The sequence below is a fragment of the Macrotis lagotis genome, chromosome 6, assembly GCF_037893015.1.
Source record: "Macrotis lagotis isolate mMagLag1 chromosome 6, bilby.v1.9.chrom.fasta, whole genome shotgun sequence".
In the NCBI taxonomy this organism is placed as follows: domain Eukaryota; kingdom Metazoa; phylum Chordata; class Mammalia; order Peramelemorphia; family Peramelidae; genus Macrotis; species Macrotis lagotis.
Genome location: NC_133663.1, coordinates 51,696,238 through 51,713,779, shown reverse-complemented (window position 1 = coordinate 51,713,779; position 17,542 = coordinate 51,696,238). Strand labels below are relative to the sequence as shown.

Genomic DNA, 17,542 nt, shown 5'->3' with positions numbered 1-17,542 from the left:
AGCAAAGCCAAAATATCCATACCAACATGGGTTCTTATCATTGCATAAATTGTAGTTTTTAAAATGAAGCACCTTCCCTCAATAGTGTGCAGATTTTATGACTGGACCTTAGTAGTCATGAAAGAGAAGAAGGTGAGAACAATAAATATTAAACATAGGAGTTTGTATTTGATCATACCGGTGGTTTGTGAATCATTGGACTATCTTCAGAAGGAAAGTAACATAGCAAACCTTGAGCAATCAAAAAGTCAAATTAGGAATTAGGGGGAGGAGATTGGAGTGAGAAGAGACATGAACCAGGGAGTCTAATTAAGAGACCTTTAAACCAGGTACTATGTTAAGCCATAGGAGTGCATAGTGAGGTAATAGCCATTTCTGTCCTCAGAGAGTTTGCATTCTAATGAGGGAAAAATATTTAGAGAAGTAGGTAATGTACAAAGCAAATACAGAATGTGTGGAAAGAAATCTCGGAGAAGGATCTAGTAAATTGAAGGGACTGGGAAAAGTCTTCTACATAAGATAAGATTTGGACTGAATCCCAAAGAAATGCAGGGAACTAAGAGGTGAAGTGGAGGGGGAAGAACCCCTCAAGCATGAGGGACAAGCTAGTACAAAGAAACAAGCTAGTACAAAGAAACAGAGGTGGGAAATAGTGTGTTATAGGTCAGCGTAAAGACCAGAGTGACTGGATCATTGAATGCATGGAGGTATCAATTGGACTGAAACTGGTCGATAATCTGGGGATGGCTGCAGCCAAAACTGGACAGACGAGATGGGAGAGTCAGGACAAAAACAGAAGCTTAATTAATTTCAGAGTGAGGAAAATGATGACTGCAGATGAAACCATCTCCTTCTAAGAAGCTAACATGCTTGAAGAAAGTAAAATAAAAACATTCTGAGATAATTCATAACATCTTCATCTTTAGGTCTTGAGTTACTGTTCCCATAGCACCTGTGGGAAGAGTATTGTCTTAAATCTTGGGGTCTTCAGATCAGAGTACCAGAGTTCTGTGACTGGAACAGGAGTGCAGTACCTGTCAGGACAAGGAACAGAGATGTAACATGTGATGGATGGCCTTGGGAAATAGGGGAAGCTAAAGCCCTCAGTGAACACTTGGCTCTGGTCCAAGACAAAACACTTTGCCAAAGGGTAAAATCATTACAGAACTCATAAGATGATTCTCATGCCAAACTCAGGACACTGCCTGCTTGTTGGATTTTAGCTCTGAAAATCAGGATATCTCAAAAATATTTTGACAGAAGACTAGGAAAGTAGGAAGGTACCAGATTATGAAAAAATATTTAAATGCCAAACAGGGACTTTTAAATTCGATTTTGGAGGTAATAGGAAATCATTGGAGCTTGTTGGTTATTAGACAAATTAGAATTACACTTTAGAAAAAATTACTTTATGAGCTGTGTGGAGGATGAATTGTTGTGGGAAGAGACTTAAGTCAAGGAATCCAATGAGGAAACTATTACAATAGCAAAAGCTTATAAAAACCTGGGCTGTGGTGGTAGCTAAATTGAAAGGAGTCAAAGGTGAGAAAGGCTGGGGGTGGGGCGTTGGGCATGTCTAGATTTAGCAACACAAAGGGTTGTGGATGTGTGGGATGGAGAATCTGGAGTTGAGATGGATACCAAGGTTGTGATCTGGAATGACAGGGAGGAATAGTAATGTCCTTAACAGATGTCCAATATGTAATGAGGACCACATGCTTAACAGCACAGGTTTTCTTGGGGAATATCTACCCTGTCCACATATCTTGAGGAAACTTTTAGGGTCTCATTAATGAAATCTTTCACTCTGAGGCAAGAAAAAAGTTTAGATATTCTTCACTTGGGGTCACCCTCCTCATCCCTTTTTATTTAGTAGGATAAGTTATTAATCACTTGCACAAATGTTATTTATAACATTCAATTAGTGTCACATTTTTATGTGGCTAAATATCACATTAATATACGAGTTATAGTTTCTCCATTGTCCAGTGGTATTTTATTCCTGGGAAGCCTACTGTCTCCACCATTTCCATGATAGTATTTTATTTTTCTTAATATGTTATTAGCATAATCCTCTAAATCTGGATAAATGGAAGTGAATTATTTTCATTACTAAAATGACTGGCTGAGACTCTGTGTCACTTTGCAAAAGGATGATAAATCAGCACACGGTCTTTGCTCATATTTGTCAGCTTATTCAAAGTCACTTTCCTGACATAAAATTCATGTAGCTCATGGATGACTTTTATGTTGATTTTTCAGGTCTGAAACCTTAATCAACTGAACATACTTAAACCTTAGCCAACTGAATACACTTAAAATATTTAGCTAAGTGCTTAAGTTGTGAACATACTGGGGGCTGTAGGATGGAACTGGACATATTTACTAATCTCGTAATTGCAAAGAGAAGAGATGATATACAAACATTCACTACAGGAAGAATTAAAGACTGTTACCTTTATTAAAGAGGAATTTTGAAATTCTTCAAATTCCCTGAAATCATAATCTCCAAATGGGGAATTGGGTTTGTTTTCTTTCTTCCTATCAAAAATAGCCATTCAGCTCATGTCTTTTATCTTTAACTGTGTCTCTATTTTTGCCTTGCTGTCTCTTTCATACATAATCACACATAAATGCACAAATTGTTGCTTTTTCATATTAAAGGTGTTCTTGTCTGATGAAGATTTTGTTGCAAAGGATTCTTCTCCTCCTCCTCCTCCTCCCCCTCCTCCTTCTTTCCTCCTCCTCCTCCTCCTCCTCCTCCTCCTCCTTCTTTCTTCTGCTTTAGATAGGATGTGTTTCACCCTATACCAAAATAAGGTCAAAATGGGTACAGGATTTAGACATAAAGAGTGATACCATAGATAAATGAAATAATAGACCAAAAAAATCTACCTGGTTTATGGGAAAGGGTTATCCAAATAAGAATTAGAGCACATTAAAACTACAAAATTAGTGATTTTTGACTATATTAAATCAAAAAGTTTGTACTAATAAAATCAATGCTGCCAAAATTAGAGGGAAAGTAGAGAACTGGGAAGCAATCTTCACAACTAGGAGTTCCGATAAAGGTTTCCTTTCTAAAATAAATAGAGAATTGCATCAAATTTATAAAATCACAAGTCATTCCTCAATTGATAAAGGGTCAAAGGATATGAATAGACAGTTTTCAAATGAAGAAATTAAAGCTATATATAATCATATGAAAAAATTCTCCAAATCACTATTGATTAGAGAAATGTGAATTAAAATAACAATGAAGTATCATCTCATGCCTAAAAGATTAGCCAAGAAGAGAAAAAGGGAACATGATCAATGCTGAATAGGTTATGGGAGGATTGGGGCATTGATGCATTGCTGGTGGAACTGTGAATGGATCCAACCTTTCTGGAGAGCAATATGGAACTATGCCCAAAGAGCAATAAAACTGTTCATTCCCTTTGATCCAGCAATTCTAATTCTAGGACTATATCCAGAAGAAATTATAAAAATGGGAAAAGTCCTACATGTTCCAAAATATTCCTAACAGCTCTTTTGGAAGTGGCAAAGAATTGGAAATGGAGGGGATGCCCATCGATTGGGGAAAGGCTAAATAAGTTATAGTACATTATTTTTCTATAACAAACCACAAATGGTTGAACTCTAGAGAAGCATGGATTAGGTGCTGATGCTGAGCAAAGGGAGTAGAACCAAGAGAACAATGTACACATCAAGAACAACATTGTGTGGGGCGGGTAGGTGGCGTAGTGGATAAAGCACCAGCCTTGGAGTCAGGAGTACCTGGGTTCAAATCCTAGCTGTGTGTGGCCTTGGGCAAGCCACTTAACCCCATTTGCCTTGCAAAAACCTAAAAAACAACAACAAAAAACTACAACATTGTGAGATGAACAACCTTGATGGAAGCAGCTCCTCTCAGTAGTCCAGAGAGCTGTATTTGATTGATTATGGGCTATATTATCCACAAGCAGAGGAAGAAAATCAAATCCAAACAAAACAAAACAAAACACAGAAAAATATCAAAGCTAATTATCCCTAAGACAATCCTTCAGAATCTTCTGACTTTGGAAGTCTCCAGTCTAAGGCTAAATAAAAACTTGTGAAAATTGTTGCACAGAGATTTAAGCTTTAGTTAATGATTGGACTGAATTTTTCATAGGGTCACAGATCTGTATCTGGAAGGGGCTTCAGAAGAAATCCAGTTCAGTTCCTTCATTTTATAAATTCAGAAAAGTTGAGGAATTTGCCAAAGGTCACACAGGTATTAAATTATCAAAAAAGAATTCAAAAGCCCTCTACTCTATAATGACTTACCTTCCACTATACTAGTGACAGGTTCTAAAGAAACTTTGATGTCCTGGCCCACTCTGGAATTCTATGATTAAGCTTTCTTCAATCATTTCCAGTCATGTTTGACTCTTTGTGACTTCATTTGGAATTTTCTTGTCAAAGATATTGGTGTTGTTTGTCATTTCCTTTCCAGGTCATTTTATAGATGGGGAAACCAAAGCAAAAAGAGTTAAAAGATGTGTCCAGGTTCACATAGCTACTGTCTAATGTCTATTTGGAACTCAGGTAGATGAGTCTTCTTCAGGTCTAGCACTCTATTCACCTAGTTGCCTATAACTATTCTTCATTTACTATAACTATGTTATTTTGCATGCTGATTTTTGGTTCTTTTCAGACCTTAGTATAAAATACATCTCCAATTTACTAGCTTCTGAACATTTTAAAGATAGGAACAACATGTTTTATTTTTCCTCATTGTTTAAAATATCTTACTTTAGAGTTGTGAAATGCTTCACCAATTCTGTAGAACAAACTATGCCCAAAGGGCTATAAAATTAGTGCCACTGCTAGGTCTATATTCCAGAAGAGATGAAATAAAGGAAGAAAATAATCTTATATGTGTAGGGATATTTATAGCAGCTCTGTTCTGGTAGTAGGGAGCTGGAGATTGAGGGATTAGCCAGTGGCTGGGAAATGATTAAGCACATTGTGTTATGTGATTGAGATGAAATTCTATGGGAAATGATGAACAGGATGCTCTCAATAAAAGCTCATGCAAGGAGATGCAATATGAAATATACCTTTGTACAAAGTAGCAGCAATATTGCAACATGATCAGCTTTTCTCAGCAAAGCTGTGACCCAAGAGAACTCTGAATTAAAGAATACTATTTATCCTAGACAGAGTTGATTTTGTCAGAATATAAACTTGAAGCATGCTTTTTTCCCTCTATTTTTCTTGAGGTTTCTCTTTGCATGTGGGTGTGTGTGGGGGGGGAAGGGTTATAGTTACTTTTACAATAAGACTTGTAGTAATGCTTTTCATGACTTCATTTTTAACCTACACCAAATAACTTGCTTCCTCAATGGGGTGGCATAGAGTGGGAGGAAGGGAGAGAATTTGGAACTCAAAGATTTTGGAAGTTAATTTCAAAACTTGCTTTTGCGTATAGCTAGGGTAAAAATTGAAAAATTAATTAAAGAAAATTGGTAATAAAGAAGAAAAATATATCTTATTCTGTCTTACCCCTTTCCGGTTTCTCTGCTCCTCCAACCTTAGAGTGCCAACAAAAATAGTCAGATAGATTGTTCAGGGTCCTCCAACTTTCTCTAAGAGACAATAATATAGCAAATTGCTATCAGATGATTAAAACTAGTGGAAAGAGAATTTAATTTTTTTGGGTGCTGATACTTGTTATTTATTTGACCTTAGGAAAAATGATTTTACATCAACATTGAGTCTTAATAGTCTTGGATGGTAATACTTAAATTTATTCACTGTTTGTGTGTGTGTGTGTGTGTGTGTGTGTGTGTGTGTGTGTGTGTGTGTGTTTGTGGTTTGTGTAGACCTTTGGAACCTATGGAACACCAAGATACAGAACATCTCTTCTCTCATTTTCTTCTGCAATTCTTCTGTTTCCCTGCCTTTTTTCCTCTCTTTCCTCCATTTCATTTTCTTCCTCCTCATTCTTGCAATCATCATAATTTTCAAATAATTTTCACCATACCATTGTTGACAGTTAATCTCTGAATTGTGTTAAATATATTTATTGGCTCTATAGTCAGACCCTTAGCAAGTTATCCTCTCAGTGAGGATAGAATCTATTTGTGTAAAGAGTTTCCTTCCTGGCAGTTAGTTCACCATACCAATGAAATTGTAAGTGCCTTTAACCCCCCCATTCCCCCTTGGGGGACTTGGGTTCATCCACTCAAACATATATACATAGACAAATTCCCCAGTGTAATTCTATTATCTTTTTAGAGTGTTGGGATGGGATTCATTATTCAATGTCCTCATGCCACAATTCTAACCTAGTCTTTTTTTTGATTCTGAACCCCCAGATGCTTGCAGTACACATCTCTAGAGACAAATCTCCATACAATAGTGAATGGGGCTTCTCTTTTAGCAGTACTATCTATTTCATATATTTCCAGAACTGTTTAATTCAACATTTTGCATCAGGTTTGAGTTAAAGCTTTAGCTTATTTTTGCTACTGATTATTTTTTAACCTCAGAGAATACATCTCTAATCCAGCCAAGGACAGAATGATTAGAGTTGTGAAGAAGGAGGAGGGAGGGAAAGTTATCCATAACAGTCTATATGAAATAAATCTGGTAATGCAATTCCCAATGGACTGTAAAAATCTGTTATTAGTTAATTATCAAGACACTTCTTCTGAGCTATATTAAATTATCTCATTTGTCTTCTGATTATTATTCCAGTGTCATGTAAAATTATGAAATGGGTGAAGAATACCCTGATACATACTAATTTTCTAACATTAGTAATTCTGCTAATGATGAAGTTGAGCTTTTGCTCACCCAGTTGTAAATAATTCATCCTCGACATTTATACTTGTCATTCCTTTGTTTCAGTGGCAGCTGCGTATTTTGATATTAGAGTCATATGTTTACTTTATTCATTATAGATTATCATGATTCTGTTTCCACTTAGTCCTGTAGGTTAGAGGGGATTGCTAATGAATTCAAGGTTATGAATTTGAGGGTCAGCTATTTTTATTTGCTTCTAAGCCACGGCTTATTTTCCTAACCTTTATAAGCCAATTCACAAAGATATGTCATCCATCACAAAAGAGATGAGGGGATGGAACAAAATTCAATCAATCAACCAACAAATATTTAATGAACATCTATTATTTGTAAGGCATTGTGTAGAATATAGTGTGAAAGACATGGCTCCATACCTTCCTCTTAGAGTTCATAGTCTAGTTAGGGAGATGAAGCATAAATATGAAATATTAATGAGAATCACAGGGGAGATACAGGCAAGGAATGTAATATTCTATCAGTCATCAGAGACATTATTTCAAAATAAAGGGGACCTTAGTAATAATTTCATCCAACTTTGTTATTTTATAGAAGAGAAAACTAAGATCTGTAAATATGTCAACTTGCTCAAGGTCACATGGGTAGCACAGAATCTCAGAAGTGAAGAAGACTTCAGAGTTTATCTCTAAATATTAGCTACAATTCCATCCAGAAAAATCTTAACAAATATTTATTTAATTTTCTTCATATATATTGTTCCCCTTTACTAGAATGGAAGCATCTTAATAGTAGAAGATAGAGACTTTTTTGCCTTTGTATGACCAGCATATGAAATCATGTCTAGAACATAGTGGGTGGTGGTCTGTAATTGAACTGGAGAGGTCCCAGTGATCTCTGTGATAAAATGCAACTTCATTTGGCACACATCATTGCTTGAAGACCTTCAGTCTTATGACTTCACATCCAGAACTTTCTCCATTTCTCTATGAATCCAGAGAAAAGAGTGTCAGAAAAAATGTGCATCACTGATAGTGACCAATAATTTTCACTGCACATGTAAGAAATAACAATGCTAAGACATTTCATGTATTAATTAGACTTGTTCAATAGTCTCCTAAGTATCCTTTCTGCATTGATTTCATCCATCTTCCAATTCTATTCTTTGCAAAACTGCCAAATTGAAATTTTTTATCATAGGCCAGATAATGCCACTCCCACCCAAGAATCTCTAGTTTCTTTTAAAACTCAGCTAAAAAACCAAGTTTTTCAGGTAACACATTCTGATCCTTTCCTTTCTCATCTTTTTCCAGGTACTTAAATATCACCACAGACATTACTTCATAAATATTTTATTTTTCATTTAATTTTCTCTATACATATTATTTTCCTTACCAAGAATGAAAGTTCCTTGAAGGCAGGGACTGTTTCATTTTTTTTTTCTTCTCCTGACAAGGATCTAACATTGATCCTAGTCTGGTGTATTTTGGATTAAATTGAAGAAATTTCAGGCATCTTGAGGATAAAATACAAGCTTCTCTGTTTAGTATTGAGAACTCTTCAAAGTCTGACCCCATTCTAGATTGAGCTCACAGTCTTCCCTTTCACCCACTTTATCTTCTTACCAGAATGGTCTCCTGGTTACTTCCTGGCCATGATAATCCAATATCTACCTTAGTCCTCTTTGAACAGGCTGGCACATATGCCTGGAGACTTATCTCTTCTCATTTCAGGCTCTTGGAATTTCTAGATCCCTAAGAACCTCAGCTCAAGTGTAACCTCCTACCTGAGGTCTGTTCTGATGATCCCTATTTTTAGCATCCTCTCTTGTCCCTAGAAATTCCATTTTATTGACTGCTTTAATGTGTATATGATATTCACTGCAAAAAGAATCTAAACTCTTAGAGGGTAGGATTAAGTTAATTTTTAACTTTGCCTTCCCAAGATTAACAAACACAGAGACTGGTTTAATTTTGTCAGATATCTTAGAAATTCCAATTCAGTACTTATTTCTTCTTATAAAACCTGGTTCTTCAAGACCTGGATACTGAATCTCAAAGCAATTAAGCCCATGCTTTTAACTTAAAACCTAGAGTAAGCCACTTTCTAGAGCAGAATAGACTGTTCAACTCCAATTCAATGTACATTAAGTATCTGAAATAGTTGAAAGCTTTAAATGGGAACAGGCCTACTTAGGTTGGTCCCTAATTTCGATTTTATGTCATAAAAAATTGGTGGCAACTTGATGTCTTATGAAACTCCCTTTAAAAGCTATCTTACAAGTTGCTATTTTTTTCCAGTAGTGCCTTTATCCAAAATAATGGAGAGCATAAGTCCAAACACTAATCTCCACATGTTCCATTAGAGATGTCCTTCCAAGGCGACATTGAACAAATAATGACTCTTCTTTGAGTCAAGTTATCAGCCAGATTTAACTCCAACTGATTATATTATAATGTGGCCTATATTTCTCCATTTTCCCCCACAAGACTATGAAAGAAAGACAAATAGGTGGAGAAATGAATATAGAGAATATTGGTTTTGGAGTTACAAAGATTAAAGTGCAAATGCTAAAATGCTTCTTAGCTGTGTGACCCTATGCAAATCACTTGCTTCACCTCTCACAGCCCTGTTTGCCTCATCAGTTTCTCATCTTTGTGAAACTCAAATGGGATAACATATGCAAACTGCTTTATAAACCTTAAAGCCCATATGCATATTTCCAATTTTCCTATCTAAAACAAAATAATTTTTTTCCTTTGCTAGGCAAGATGCTTCTTTTCAGAGAATTGTTTTTTTTTTTTTACGAAATAGGAGAATGTTACTGTTGATCCACTAATTTCACAAATACTCAAATTATTATCAAATTCTCTGATTCTGTTGTGATCAGTACTTTTGTTTTGCAGTTCCACATAGAAGGCAGACCTCATAGGCATAGTGAATAACCCTACACAACCATTTTGTTTTTCTAAAGCCTGAACTACAACAGGTATTCATATGCCTGCTAAAATTCATTCAGGGATACTAGCATTCATCAAAACATCAGGTAACTAATAGGAAATTGAGGGATGCAGCCTCTGGATGGCATTAGAATGAGTATCATTTATAAGACCACAGGCAAGATAGTGTTCTAGAAACAGTTCTGAGTATGTATATATATATATATATATATATATATATATATATATATATATATGTAGTTGTGGGAGAGGAGGGAGGGATCACTAATTATGAAGCCGTTTTACTGAAATTCAGCAATGCCTCTAAAGGTTCACTAAATCAAGGTTACATCTCGATTAACTGGTAAAATTTTTCATTTCAATGATTCTATAGTATTTTTGATACTGTCATCTTACCATAAACAACTTTTAAAAAGATGAAACAATAAAATAACTACATAGAAATATATTCTGCTCAATTACAGAGGAAACAAACAAAATATTAAAAAAGAATTCCCTCAAAGTAGGAATTCAAGTGGCTCAGAGAATGCTCCAAACAAATACCAATTCTCTTTGCATTATTTTTTCTCTGATTTGCACCCTTGCTCTCAGAAAGCTCCCAGTTCTCTGCATGTCTGATCTAGGGAGAAGATTGTATCTATGACTATATATTAATGCATATGGTATCTCGTAAAATGGAGAAATTACAATGTTGAGGGAGTTAATAGATAGTCTTTGTAAGTGTACTCACATCTTTGAGTCATAGAAAAAAGGTCATGCATACCTTTAATCCAGTGATGTTGGGGGAGATGGCAGATAGTAGTTTATCACTTGAGTTTGAGAGTTCTGAACTGCAACAGAACTGAAGCTTAACTCTGACATCAGTATCATAACGCCTTGAAGCGGGGAAGGGGGTGACAGGATTCTTAAGGAGTGAATCTGTCTAAAGTTGGAAAAAAGCAAAGGGGAACAAAGATTTTTTTGTTGTTGATGTTGATCAGCAGTGAGAATAGACCAGGAGTTTCCACTGTACCTTTAGTCAAAAAAGATGAAAGAAGGAAAGAAAGAGAGAAAGAAAGAGAGGGAGGGAGGGAGGGAGGGAGGGAGAGGGAGAGAGAGAGAGAGAGAGAGAGAGAGAGAGAGAGAGAGAGAGAGAGAGAAAGAGAGAGAGAGAGAGAGAGGAGGGAGGGAATGGAAGGAAGAAGGAAATAGATGAAAAAGAAAGGAGAGAAAGAAAGAAGAAAGAAAGCATGAAAGGAGAGCAAGAAAAAGAAAGAAAGGAAAGAAGAACGGAATAGACAGAAAAGAGGGAAAGGGAAATAGAAAAAGAGCAAAGAAGGAAGGGAGGAAGGAAGGAAATAGAGAGAAAGAAAAAGAATGAAAGGAGAGAAATAAAGAAAAAAGAAAGGAAGGAAAAGCAGAAAGGAAGAGAAAGAAAGAAAAAGAGCAAGGAAGAGGGAAAGAAGGAAAAAAATGAAGAAATGAAGGAATGAAGAAAGGAAAGAAGGAAGGAGGGAGGGAAGAAGGAGATAGTTTCATTAACTTGTAATTAGTGAATTTTCACATATTCCCATTACTTCTAAAATGAGAGACAGAGACAGAGAGTAAAAGGGAGAGAGAGAGAGCAGAAAGAATGAGAGTGAGTGTGTGTGTGTGTCTGTGTGTGTCTGTGTGTGTGTTTGTATGTATGTGAGAGAGAGACAGACAGACAGACAGAGACAGAGAAAGAGGGGAGGGGAAGAGAGACAGACAGAGCGAGCGAGAGAGAGAGAGAGAGAGAGAGAGAGAGAGAGAGCGAGAGAACCATAAATGAAGACTTAGAAGGGATTGGCCCAAGCAAACAGGTAGTGCTTAACATAAGATTTGAAATCAGAACTTCTTAATTCTAGGGTCAACATTTTTTCTCTTATATCATATCTTACTGTCTTATACAGTATAAGGAAACAAACAAAACAAAAAAAGGGAGGCAGTATGGTGTACTCGATTAAGAAGTAGGCTAGAATTTTTTTTTTCTATTCAATTGTTTTGTTTGACTCTTTGACTCCATTTGTAAGTTTCTTGGCAAGGGTGTTGAAATGTTTTATCATTTTCTTTTCTAGATCATTGTGCAGAGAGGAAATCGAGGAAAAGAGGATTAAGCAACTTCCCCAAGGTCATTGATTGTTGTCCTTTACTTTCAAAGAGCACCAAAATGATGTTATTATGCTAGAGTCAAGTTGCATTGTGTTCAACTTTGATCATACCTATAGGAACTTGGAATGCTCTAAAACAGGTTCAGCACAAATAGGTCATGTGAAAACATTTGGGGTGGATTCTCTCATGTTTGCTTTGAGTTACTTCAATTTTGCCTTGCTCATAGACCACACTATCTTCTCTAATGACGGCAACCCATGCTGGTGGTCTTGTGCCTGTCTCCTATGGTGCACCATCAATTCCAAAGGTTTTTTTTTTAGTCCTTTTTTTTTTTGCAAGGCAATGGGTTTAAGTGGCTTGCCCAAGGCCACACAGCTAGGTAATTATGAAGTGTTTGAGGCTGGATTTGAACTCAGGTACTCCTGACTCCAGGTCCAGTGCTCTATCCACTGTGCCATCTAGCCACCCCCAATTCTAAAGTTCTTATGTGAACTCTCATATCATTTTTTTTAACTGAGCCACCTGTGAGTTCTTATCCTGTGTGTTCTCCACAAAATGGAATTTTTTGTTAAGTGTGTATTTGACAATCAACTGATTTCTGAGGCAGAATTTGAATGCTTGGTAATTCGCTCAAGAATGGACATTGCCATGGGGCAGCTAAGTTGCTCAGTGGATAGCACACTAGCCCTGGAGTCAGGAGAACCTCAGTTCAAATTTGACCACAGAAACTTCATAATTACCTAATTGTGTGACCTTGGGCAACTCACTCAACTCCATTGACTTGCCAAAAAAAAGAAAAGAAATGAAAGGACCTTGCCAGGTGGTCTTCAGAGTCTTCCGAAGAGAACTCCAAAGGTAGAGATTCAGTTTCCCGGCAGGTAACTGGTAAACTATCTAGATTCCTATGCAATGAGGTCAATACAAAATCTCCATTTACCTTCAGTTTGGTGGTCAGTTTAATACATCTTCTCTCCCATACTTTCCTCCAGAGCCTCCCAAACATTGAACTAGCTTGGCAAGACTTGTGTCAACCTCATGATCAATGTTTACATCTCTGGAAAGTATAGTGCCAAGGAAAGCAAACTTATCCATAGCATTCAAAACTTTTCCATTTGCTTTAACCAATGGTTTCACATGTGATGGAGTACCTTTGCTTCTTTGTATGAATTGTTAGGCCAAAATTATCACAAACAGCAGAGAATAAACCCATACTTTGTTGTATTTCAACTTCAATGGCTACATTGAGGGATCAGTCATCTGCAAACAAAAAAAAAAATCTTACAATAACAACCCATCCTCTCTAGTCTTGACTTGTAGCTTTTTCAAGATGAAGAATTTTTCAGTAGATGACCTTTGATACCATATTCATCTTCATGGAAGGCATTTCATAATGTGACTAAAATTATCACAATTAAAAGCATGGGAGCAAGCCTACAATCTTGTTTCACTCCCATCAGTACCTGGGAAAGCTTGAGAGCATCATCCATTATCCAGAATGAGGGCACATGTGCCATCATGAAATTGGCATACAATACCGATGAACTCTGGGCAAGCACATTTTGACATAATTTTCCATAAACCCTCTTACAGTAAGTTTTTGAAGTTGAATTTGGATTCAGCTCTTCCTGAATCCAGCCCAAATGCTCCATCCACCTAGACAACTTGCTGCCTCTAACCTGATAACATATTAACTGTTTACTCCTGAGCAATCACTTAATCTCTCTAGTGTTCGGGAAACTCTCTTAATACTAAAGGTTAATAGGGGTCAGATAGGTGATGCAGTGGATAGAGAACCAGCCCTGCAGTCAGGAGGAAATGAGCTCAAATTTGATCTCAGACATTTAATAATTACCTAACTGTTGTGGCCTTGTGCAAGTCACTTAACCTCATTGCCTTGCAAAAACAACAAAAAAAGAATTCATAAAAAATGCTATAGGTTTATAGATAGAAGTCCTGATGATGTGCACCAATGGAGGCATTTTTTTTTAACATAGACTGCTGAACCATACTTATTTCTTGGTTTGTGTGGGTACATGTTTTCCTACAAATAAATTATTTTATCCATATTTTCCTCACTTAAACTCTACCTACAATAACATGATTCTTAAAACATTTGTTTGGGTAAAATTGACTTAATCTGAAAGAATATTTTTCTTCCCCTAGGGATTCCCAGGTAAGAAATCAACAGCATCAAAAGATGGGAACTGGAAGTTGATAAAACCTCTTGGTATTCAGTATAATGATCAATGTTCAGAAGGGATATGGAAGTAAATGACAATGTCAGAGCAGTTTGTTAGCAAAATTGTGTAAAAGATAAAAGCTAATATCTAGATCATTGCTGATACTTTGGTGGTGTTGAGAACTGATTCAATCATTCTGGAGAGCAATATGGAACAAAATGAAATAAAAACCAATCCAGCAATATAAATACTCAGTCTCTATCCAGAAGAAATCCTAAAAATGAGGAAAATCCAATATGGTCCAGTATATTTGTAGCAGTTTCTTTTATAGTGACAAAGTATTAGAAGTTGATGGGATGCTCATCCATTGAGGAATGGCTAAACAAGTTGGATTATTATTGTTCCTTAAGAAACCATAAATGGTTTAACTCTAGAGAATCATGGAATAAGTTACAGGATCTGATGCTGAGCAAAGGGAACAGAATGAAGCATAATCAATGTTATACACATTAACAACTACGTTGTAAGTTAATCAACTATGATAGATTCGGCTCCTTGCAATATCCAAAGAGGTCGGACAGCCCTGGGAGCCTTGTTATGGACAATACCATCTGCATCCAGATGAGATAGAGCAAAATAAAGCAAAAAATACCTAATCTGGATGACCATTATGTTCATTTTTTTTAAAATTCTCTTATATTTTTCCTTCATATTTCATGGTTTTCTTTTTCCCCATTATTCTTAATTCCTCATACACAAAATGCCTAATATGTAAATGTGTTGAACACAAATAAACATGTACAGTTTTCACTAGACTGTTCACTGTTAAGAGGAGGGAGAAGGAAGGGAGGGTAGAAGAAAAGGGTACAATATAAGTATGCAAGTAGATGAATGTTGAAAAACTTTCATATCATGTAATTGGAAAAATAAAATAAAGTATCAATAAAAATGATCATTGCTTACTGGAACTTGTTTGAGAGTTTGTCACTGTCATTTTTTGTGGCCTATGACCCTTTGGCCTTAGAGATGCATTGTCTGTTAATTTCAACAGTGACTTTTCTATCTACTTTTATTAAGAATGGTTTCAGGTCTGGATGTGAACAATATTTCCTTCTCTGTGGATGGATGGACTTAGGCCAGCTCCCTGGCACCTTACTCAAAGTTATTAGCTTCATGGAATCTGAAGTTAATGGTACATCTTGAAAGTCAATGAGTCAACTTGAAATCTGATGTATGTTCTTCTTTGAATTAACCAAGAGTTATATGAATGCTTTCAACTCTAAGTTCAAATTGTATATATGGAGCCTATTTGTCCATCTTTTTGCTACCTTCTATTAAAAATGCAAAGGTGAGGGGAAAAAAATCTCTTTCTTTTTATCATCTATCTAATACACCTTTTCTGTTTATCTTTTTTTCTATCTGTTTTTCTATATAATTTTCTATTAATTTTTCTATCCATATGTTTTTTCTGTTAATTTATTTTTCTGTCTTTCTACATCTATTATCTATCAATTTTCTATCATCTATCTATTTTTCTATCTCTCTTTTTCTATCTTTCCAACTATCCATCCATCCATCCATCCATTTGATTACTTCTCATCTATTTCAGTGGTTATGATTACATCTTTGTTAGCAGCTATCAGTAATGAACTGCCTCTCCTAGAGAAGATTAGAAGTACTCTTCAATTTATAATCTTAGAAACTTTCCTGGGGTTATTGAGAGGTTAAATGTCTTATTCAGGATCAAATAGGCAATATGATGAATTTATTAATAAAAAATTTATCCTTTTATTAAACAGAATTTGTTAAGCACCCTGCTTTGTGCTAAGCTCTTTTTAAATAATATTTCATTTGATCCTCACAACAACCTAGGTGGTATTTGCTATTATTACCCCCATTTTATAGTTGAGGAAACTCTGTCCTGACTCTAGGCATAGTATTCTAGAGGCAGATATTCAGTGCAGGTCTTCCTGACTTTGAAGCAATTCATTCATCCATTAAGACATACTACCTCTCAAACATATTCAAACAATCATAATAACAATAACATTAATAAAAATAATAAAATTATTGGAAAATGATGATGATGATTTCTTTAGAGCCTTAAGGTTTGCAAAACACTTCTCAAAATACTCCACTTTCTTTTATTCTCATAACAACTCTGTAGGGGAATGATTAGTATTTCCATTTTATAAATTAGAAAACTGACGTTTAGAGATTAAGTGATTTATATTTATCTAAGATCAAACAGTTAATAAGTGTCTAAAGCAAAATTAAAACTCATGTTTTCCTGACTCCAGGACTGATGAAGTATTCACTTCACCACAGTGCTTCTTATAGGAGGAAAAACAAAACAAAACAAAACACACAGAAAAAAAACCCTTCCAAATCTGATGAACACTTTATGAAAATTATCTCTTATTCATCTTTTCCCCTTAATCCTACCTCATGCCAAAAAATGACTAATTGTTCCCTGCTGAGGGGTGAATGGGAAGGAAGGTGGAGGGAAATTTTGTTACTTGGAAATATACTTGTGTATATGGATGAAAATAAATAAATAAAATTTTAAAATGGTCAAGGACTCCCACTGCATCCATGGTCATATCAAATCATCCTGATCCATATCTGATCACTAGACCCATATGGTTCTGGAGGTGAATATGAGCCTGGACAGCGATCCCTCACTTAAATCCGACTCACTTCCATATCAAGGCATCACCTCTCTGTCATGGTCCTCTTCGAAAACAAAGGAGAAATAATAACCAACTGAAGTTATTGCATCTTCCTCTAAGGTAGGGTTCATTATTTTTTTTTTGAGTGTCCTACACCCCTTTGGCGGTTTACTGAATAATGTTTTAAATGGATAAAATAAAGTACATAGGATTAGAAAGGTTTGATAGGCTCAGCATTTTATTGATGCTGCTTCTTTCTTCCAACTCAAAACATATCTAGGACCCTCTTCTTTGCCTAAAAGAAGATCTTCTTCTTCAATCTGATTTGCCCCAACTTCCTTGACACAGTTTCCTGGCCATTTAGGGGCATAAAAATCCAACCATTGGAGGTGAACTCTCAAATTTTGGTGTATTTCTGAAGATCACACCAATGACCATGAAATTCACACCCATCCTGTCCTGATGACCAGACCCAGTTCTATATGAAGAGAAAAACTCCAGAGAAAATAATTTTACTCTTATCAAATTTCTATACAGTGCAGAAAACCATCTTCTATTAAATATTCAATTACTTTTGAGTACCTCGTATCCTCTAACCGTCCATTCTAAACTAAGAGTGTTAGTGTTAGAAGTGCATCTAAAAAGAGAAACCAATTACATTGGAATATGAAAAGTTAGACACAACTGAAAATGACTAATCAATAAAAATAACAAATAAATATTTGAAGGGTGTGTGCTTTTGGTGCTGTAGAGATTTCTGTGTCCTTCTACAGAAACAAATTATAATGCATCTATGAATGAGTAGATACATCCTAGAGAGTAAAAA

At 35.8% G+C, this 17,542-nt stretch overlaps 1 pseudogene; it reads right to left on the bottom strand.

Annotated features, from left to right (window-relative positions):
* LOC141492119 (large ribosomal subunit protein eL18-like) overlaps nt 1–13,513 on the bottom strand; it is a 33,071-nt pseudogene extending 19,558 nt beyond the window's left edge.
* Between the last annotated feature and the right edge of the window lie 4,029 nt (nt 13,514–17,542).